Genomic DNA, 9,065 nt, shown 5'->3' with positions numbered 1-9,065 from the left:
GTGCCGGCTTGGCAGTAGGGGACCGGATTCGATGCCTGAAGGCGGCAGTCGTGACGGAATAATAGTAACAGGGTGATTGAAATATCCTGTAGAGAAAGCCTGAAACAATTCTTGACTGAGGATTTGATAGGCTTACAGAGGAGAGGGTGAACTACATCATCAGAAAACATATGAGCAAGACGGAAACACCAACGTAGTTTTTCTGGTTAAGAAAATAGAACTTTGGCGTGTTACCTATGAATGAAATTGATACAGGATAAATTCCTCAGGTTTCTTATACAGAGCGTTTGAAAAGTCACTATGCACTTGACTCAGCCACATAAACTTTTTTATGCTCGACCATGCCGAAATGTAGTAATTATTAGAGATGAGCTTAAAAGATATTTTCAAGTATCTGTGACTGTGACAATTAAATATCTGTGACTTTTATCGGTGATTTTGTCACACCGATATTTTATATCGATAAGTAAGCACAATATGCATGAATTACACCGATATTTTGTCACACCGATAAAAATTAACAGGAAATATTGAAGAGCAATGAAATGTGAATACGATATCACTATACACACCACACATCAGTGATTTATAAGGGAAAATCCAACAAAGAAATTATGTACATGTACCATTAACAAATAAATACTTACCTAACTGAACAGTAACATGTCAAAAGTTAACCTCATGTACCAAGAGTTTATATTGTAGATAGTGAATCATTTGATAATATTTAGATGCAGTTGGGTATGGAGAAATTGATGTTATATGATTATCCTAATCGTTTTAAAAATGGATCCTTTTTATTGTATATAATATAATAGATAAATTATTTTAAGTCGTGCATTAACATTATAGCATTGAGTCATAGAATAAAAATTAATGAAACATAAGTATTCGGAAAAAAAAACATTGGAAAATAATTACAAAACAAAACAGTTGATCAGACAGGATTCTACATAAGATAAAGTACTGGTAACCAATGGTGTTATTATTATTTAAATCGTACCGCCCGAATGCTGTTATTGTATCATGCGCATGCGCAAACTCACGACGTAGAGGAGAAAATATCAGTCGCAGAGTACTGAATACGGAGCAGATTTCGATAGCGATATTTTGTCACAGATATTTCGCGTCATCAGTCACAGGTTTATCTGTGACAGAAAATACCTGTGGCAAAATATCGGTTTGTGAAATATCGGCCAGCTCTAGTAATTATACACCTGGTAGCAGCCCTTTAATGGACCTCATTAAAGTACACCTATTCATTAAAGTTCAGGTGTTCCACCAATGAGAAAATACCATTGTAGCAATATGAAAGCGCAAGTAGCGATTATTCTCGGATATGCAATCGAAAGACAACTAGTTCTGTTACTATAATAATTAGCGTTAATTGTAAATAATATTCAAATAAATTCAATTTGTCATCTCGTTTTTCAATGTCTAATTCAATTTCAAGATTATATAAAGATTAATGTTTATTTTACTCTCTAGATTATTTCAAGGTCAATGTCGACATTTGTTTCTCGGAAAAAATCAATGCTTTCGCGTCTGCGCACATCTCACAATTTACGAGGTATTACACAAGGTCAGTTCCGCTCCCCAGTCAGAGAAGAATAACATGAATACTTATGAATAATTTCAAGTTAGAAATATGGACGAGCATAAAAAGTCGTATGAAGTTTGACTATAATGTTAATTAATACGCTCGTATGAAAATTATGAAACTCGCTTGCTCTCTCGTCTTAATTACTACCATTATAGGCTCGTTGCATAATGTACTATTACCCCATTTTCAACAGTAATTGTCACACTTGCTGAGTTCTATCGAGCAGACGCCTACGTCATTTCCTAAAAAGAACGTGTTTTTGTTGTTCAATTTCTGTTTCGGAAAGACGATAGTTATACGGAATTAGTGCAGTAGAAATTTTCTATAAATTTCGAGAAACAGCAGTTCTGTACAATTACACTGGCCAACTTGAATAAAATGAAATCAAGTACTGTGTATCCAACAAGACAGCGGCACTGCATACACAACTAACAGATCTCTACGACCTTTGACTGGAGAACTCATCATCTCTAAAAATCTCTGGCCTCCACGATCCCCAGACTTGACACCACCAGGAAAATGTGCAGTGTATCGACATCGGTAACGCACTGCACGCTGAAATAACCGCGATATTCTGCATTTAGCAACAAGAACTGGTCAAAGTGTTTGAAAATGAAATAAAACGAGTCCAAGCCTGTATTGATGCTCGTGGACATCATTTTAAACATCTATTTTCAGTTCACAGTGGAAATACACAGTAGCTTTCCGAACACCCCGTAGGCCTATTATGAAACATTCAAAGTACCTTGTCCATTACATTTCCCAACTAGATTATTGAGATTAATTTTTGATTTGCTGTGCTCAGTGACTAAAGAATTACTTACTCGATAATATTTCTAAGAAAACTATTAACAAATAATACTATTCTGCTGAAAGAGTCAAACTGATTCCATTTTGCAAATCTAGCTTTTAGGTTTAGCTCCCTGTGAATCTGATTTGAATAATTTCAAGGAAAAATTGTCCCGGGGCCGGGTATCGAACCCGAGACCTTTGGCTAAACGCACCAAGGCTCGACCAACTGAGCTACCCAGGAACTCTACCAGACACCGACTTAATTTCTCGCTTGATTCCATTTTATATCCTTCCAGTCAGACTAGAAAAAATTTGTTGAACTGGGCTTGGTTCAATTTGTTATTTGTAATATCCCAAGATCGAGAAACGTTTTTAATATGAGTAAAATATTAATTACAAATAATGTCGGTTTGAGAGCGAAATTTTAGTTGGTGTGTGTTGTGACAAGAAATTAACCTAATCTTCAAATCCAAGGTCTTGAGCCATCTTCCAGCGAGGTTTGTTATCCGCGACTGTACCAGTTTCTAGTTTTTAATGGAAAGAATTATACAGGATTAGTTAAAAGTCCCGCACCACCTAAATAACTTTTGAAGCATACGGTTCAGTGACATGAAACTTGGTATGTGGGGATAACCATATGCTAAGAACTCAATAATGGTATTACCGAGTTTTTCTTACTTCCGGTTTAACCGGAAGTAACTCCAACTGTCTTATTTTAAATAGAACACCCAATATATTATTTTATTTTTGAATAGTGCTCGTTAAGAGCTTTTCAAAAAGTACCCACACTTGATACTTCTGTACAAATTCAGTGTTGCTAAGTCAAGAAAACAGAAAAGTGTATCGAATATTAAAATAATAAAATACTCCTTCCTTAACAAAAACAAAACAAAGCTAGCTCACCTTCTAAATTATGTGTTCAAATTGGTAGCCCTCAGCTGCTTTACAATGTGTCACTCGATCATAGAAACCATTTAAGGAATGATTTAACCAGGCTTTAGGAATATCTTGCACTACTTCCATTTTTATTTATCAACAATGAATTTGTACAGAAGTATCATGTGTCGCTACTTTTTGAAAAGCTCTTAATGAGCACTATTCAAAAATAAAAATATATATTGGGTGTTCCATTTAAAATAAGAGAGTTGGAGTTACTTCCGGTTAAACCGGAAGTAGAAAAAACTCAGTAATACCATTATTGAGTTCTTAGTATATGGTTATCCTCACATACCAAGTTTCATATCACTGAACCGTATGCTTCAAAAGTTATTTAGGTGGTGCGGGACTTTTAACTAACCCTTATTGCTATATCAACGGCTTCCAAGTTTTGAAAATTTGTTCCACGCCGTAAGTGGACCATGGATCCAAACAGATGGTACTCTGAAGGAGCAAGATCCGGGCTACATGTAGGCTGTGGTAGCAGTTCGATTCCTCCCAATTCCTGGATTTTGTCCATTGTTGTTCGAGTGGTATGGGGCCTCACATTGTCCTGTTGCAAGACAATTGTATTGCGATTAACCATTGCCGGGTACCTCTCTCTCAAAACTCCATGAACTCGTTGTAGCTGTTGAGGATAAAGGCCCGCACTGTTGCAAGTATTCCTACAACGACTGGACGTTCAGGTGTGGCACGATGTGTTTATCTGGAGAGCATGCCCTCCGTTGTTTTGAATAAGATGGCTCACCTGCCAGCGGTAGAGTTGCCGGTGTCGCCACCGCGATCAATAGGCAAGACACTGCGCAAGCGCACTCATTTGCAAGGGAAAGCAGAATTACAGACATGTTGATGACGCTTAGTTGAGGAGAGATGCAGCGTGCCGGTGGTCAAGGGTTTGCACGAGGTACAGCTCTGACAGAAACTAACATGGACGTTACTAATACTGACTTCACTCGAGCGTGAGAAAGCGATCCTGTAGTTGGTAGTTAAACCACTAGATGCTGCGAGTGTACGAGGCTTTATCACTCGCCACTAAACTTAGAGCGAGTGATGCTCGGGCCAATGTTGCCAACCCTAGGGAAATTTTCCTAGATTTAGAGAAAACATACGCAATATAGGGAAATACGGAAACAAGGCTTGATTCTAGGGAAATTTTTTTCGATCGTGTTTTGAGATTTTCTCGCTCATAACATTCTTTTCCTGATTGAAATTAAACACCAAATTTTCTGAAAAAAAAAAGTTTAATTTGAATGAATTTCATTTGAAAACATGGCTTAATTACTCCACATTATATTCTTGGCAAAACATGAATGTCAATTGCTACATTCGCAGCTGAATTTATTTCATATAAATGACAGTGACAAGAAATGGCGATTATTGCACAATACCACTATTCCTAACAGAGATAAAGATGTGTATGTATGTACCTCAGTAATCTATGTGGCCTCCCTTATTCCTAATAACAGCTCTGAGACGATTTGGCATGGATTCCACTAATTTCCCACAAATATTCTTCATTTCTTCATCGTGAAACCATACACCAATGAGGGCAGAAATCATCTTCTCCTTTGTAGAACAATCCATTTTTTGCATTCTTCTTTTGCAAATTGACCACAAGTTCTCAATGGGGTTGATGTCGGGTGAGTTGCCTGGCCAGGGGAGTACCTGAATATTCTTCTTGTTGAAGAATTCTGTAGTTTTTCGAGACGTATGGCATGGTGCCAGGTCTTGTTGGAACACACCTCTGCCATCCGGAAATGATTTTTGCAGCTGGGGTACGAATCTGGTTTCCAATAAGTGAATATATTTGTCAGAATTCATCATTCCCTTGATAGGTATTAATACTCCAGGCCCTTCATGTGTAAAACAACCCCAAAACATTACGTTGGGGGCGTATTTGGGTGCTTGTTGGAGATGAGCTGCTGTTACTTTTTCGGATCCTTCCCGTACGTAAGAAACACGGTGGCCGTGGACCTCGAAATGAGACTCATCGGAAAAAAGTTCTTCCAGTCATTCACTGTCCAGTGTTGATGTAATTTTGCCCACATTAAGCGTTTTTTTGCACATAACAGGGGTTAGCAGTTGCTTCTTAATAGGCTTACGAGCCCTTCGTCCAGCTTCCAAAAGCCTACGCCGCACTGTTGTGACGTGAATATTCGCCCCAGTGGTAGCCATTAACTCGCGGGTTAAGTCGACAGCAGTTAGTCTAGGATTTAATTTACTTTTCCTGACAATTAAACGATCATCTGCAGGTGAAGTCTTCCTTTTCCGGCCACAGTTTCCTTTTTTCTGGGGTGTGATGGATCCAGTCTCCCTGTATCGTTTTATGATCGAATTAACAGTAGCCAAACCGATGTGACATTCTGCAGCAATTTGCCTCTGTGTCACAGAAGAATGCTCTGCTAATGTTATAATTTTAGGCCGTTTTCGTGGAGTTGTATCCATTTGTGAAGACGACAGAATGTACGTAGGATTGCAGTATTAAGTCTTAAACACAACTAAAATGCTTATAAGTACAAAACGACAGGCAAAATGTCACATATTATAAAAAAAATAATGACAGACCTTCAACAATGGAATTACACGTACTACAGATGTCAATTAAAGCGGTATGAGCAGCTGTGAGGCCAACAATGACAGAAAATGTAAAAATATGTCGTGTTCGGATTAATTTGCACGCTAATGTAGACGCTTTTTGGGAGGAAATTGCTCAGGTAAAGAAAATGACATTACACGGGCATTTCCACTCCTTGTTAAACTTGTTGAGCATATTTTGATATTTACTTACTTACTTACAAATGGCCCCTAAGGAACCCGAAGGTTCATTGCCGCCCTCACACAAGCCCGCCATCGGTCCCTATCCTGTGCAAGATTAATCCAGTCTCGATCATCATATCCCACCTCCCTCAAATCCATTTTAATATTATCCTCCCATCTACGTCTCGGCCTCCCTAAAGGTCTTTTTCCCTCCGGTCTCCCAACTAACACTCTATATGCATTTCTGGATTCGCCCATACGTGCTACATGACCTGCCCATCTCATACGTCTGGATTTTAAGTTCCTAATTATGTGAGGTGAAGAATACAATGCGTGCAGTTCTGTGTTGTGTAACTTTCTCCATTCTCCTTTAACTTCATCCCGCTTAGCCCCAAATATTTTCCCAAGCACCTTATTCTCAAACATCCTTAACCTATGTTCCTCTCTCAGAGTGAGAGTCCAAGTTTCACAACCATACAGAAGAACCGGTAATATAACTGTTTTATAAATTCTAACTTTCAGATTTTGATATTACCACACAATATTGTGCAGAGTGTTTTCTCGTTTGTAAACAATATGAAAACAAAGACTAGTAATAAACTTGCCAGCTAAACAATAATTTCAGTCCTCTTGCAAAGTAGAGAAATAACATAAGTGGGTCTTTATTACGGGTTTTATACCAGTAGAGTAAAAAATTTACCGAACATGTGTAGATACCTTTGTTCCAGATGACATGTAACCATTTACAGAACACCACCTTCAAAGTACGCCCCCTAGGCAGTGACGCACTTCTGCCAACGTCCATACCACTTCTCGAAACATTCCCGCATCGCTCGAATGTTCATCTCTTCTGCTGATGTAGGGATTTGACCTTTGGAAATGGGTAGAAATCTGCTGGAGCAAGGTCTGGAGGACATGGTGGCTGCGGAAGGACAAGTATTTTGTATTGTGCGAGGAATTCGCTTATCAAGAGCGAGCGATGTGCTGGGGCATTGTCATGATTGTCCTTGCCACAGATCGGGTATTTTTCGTCGAAATGCATCACGAAGACGTCGAAGATGCTCCAATATCTGTTCATATATTACAGCATAATGGAAAACAATGCATTGCAATCCGATATAACTCTGAAATATTAATAAAATCAATAAAATCCGTTTAATTGGCATTACTTATATTATTTTGTATGCAATTGAAATTCTAATGATGCATGAAGTCACTGCATACTGGATAGTAACGGAATGATGATAATTATTTCAGAAACAGTTTAGGCAACTTCTGAAAACTAAAAACATTCAACGTTATATCTAATTGATCGACACATTGTTACATAAAATTATACGGAGTGTTATCCAATATTTTAAGAGGCGGTAGTATTCATAAAACAAGAAAACAAAGTCTAACAAACATAAGTCCTAAAATTAATATCTTCCAAGAAATCAGTACTTGTTCATCATGATCATAGGAGATGCTAAATGTGATTTGTATTCATTGCAATGCATATTTTTCTGTGGTTGACGTCACAACATTGCAGTTGTTTAGGTTATTGCATCAAGTTCTCTGCTTAACAATTATGTAAGCGAAACAGAAATGATCGTAAATCCCGAACCGTAAGGGACGGATCAAAACGGATTGTATTTTTGAAAAAGTCGAATTTATTAACGTACTAGCCGTACCCGTGTGCTCCGCTGCACCCGTTAGAAATAAATATAAAGTAATTACATAATTAAAATAGGACGTTTGATCCAGAGAAACATTCGTGTTTGATAGAAGGATAAATCGTTTAATATTTTACTTAATTTAAATTGTATTTAAAATAACGCGATAATGCCGAAAAATATAAGTGCAAAATCTACATTGATCCGGCAATGGCTAACAGAATATTCAGAATCCACTTATGATGGAAAAATAATATTCTGCAAGATTTGTAGCAAACAGGTATGTAACAATAGTTGAAATATATAAATTCTATTAATTTTAATGAGTAGGCCTATAATATTTATACATTGACTGAGCTATCCTGAGGTATAATTCTTTTTAAGACCACTACACTTTAACCTTTTAAATTCCGATAGTTAAAGTGTTTGCAGGTCATTAAAATTTTGATTGTTCGAACCCACTAACTTTGTGATAGAAATACGGCAATACAACAATTAGGATTTTATTTTAATTCAGTTTACTTTACATTTTTAGATTTCGCAAGAAAAGAAGTGCCACCTAAAGCAGCATGTGCAAGGAGCGGCTCATAAGGCTAAAGCTCAGCAGAAAAATCAACTGCAACAAACTTTACTAACACAGCCTACTTCATCCAATCTCAGCAGCAATTTCTATGCTGATTTAACCAGAGCGTTTGTTGCTGCTAACATTCCCTGGAATTCAATTGAAAATCCGGTTTTAAGACAGTTTTTACAAAAATACTGCAAACAAAATATCCCATCTGAGTCGACCCTAAGAAAAAATTACTTAGACAGAATATACAAGGAAACTTTAGCTTCCATTCGGGAGGATATAGGTGATTCTTACATATGGGTCTCTGTGGATGAAACCTCAGATCCTATGAATAGGTATATAGCAAATATGGTAGTAGGAAAACTTAGTCCTGATGGACCTTCGATTCCACACCTCGTATGTGTTAAGGAACTTTCGAAAGTGAATAGCCAAGCCATTGCTTATTTTGTAAATAAAGGCCTACAGTCTTTATACTCAGGTAATATAGACGATTCTAAAGTTCTGTTGTTTTGTACTGATGCTGCCTCATACATGGTTGCTGCAGCTCCACTTCTTAAAACATTTTATCCTAACCTCACGCATGTAACCTGTCTAGCACATGGCCTTCACAGGGTTTCTGAAACAATCCGGAATGAATTTCCTCTTGCCAATTCGTTTATTTCTAACACACAAAAAAAAATGTTTTTGTAAAGCCCCATTCAGGATTTCAATATTCAGAGAGAACTTTCCAGATATCCCACTCCCACCTCAG

This window comes from Periplaneta americana, chromosome 8 (genome assembly GCF_040183065.1).
Source record: "Periplaneta americana isolate PAMFEO1 chromosome 8, P.americana_PAMFEO1_priV1, whole genome shotgun sequence".
In the NCBI taxonomy this organism is placed as follows: Eukaryota; Metazoa; Arthropoda; class Insecta; order Blattodea; family Blattidae; genus Periplaneta; species Periplaneta americana.
This window is presented reverse-complemented; position numbering follows the sequence as displayed.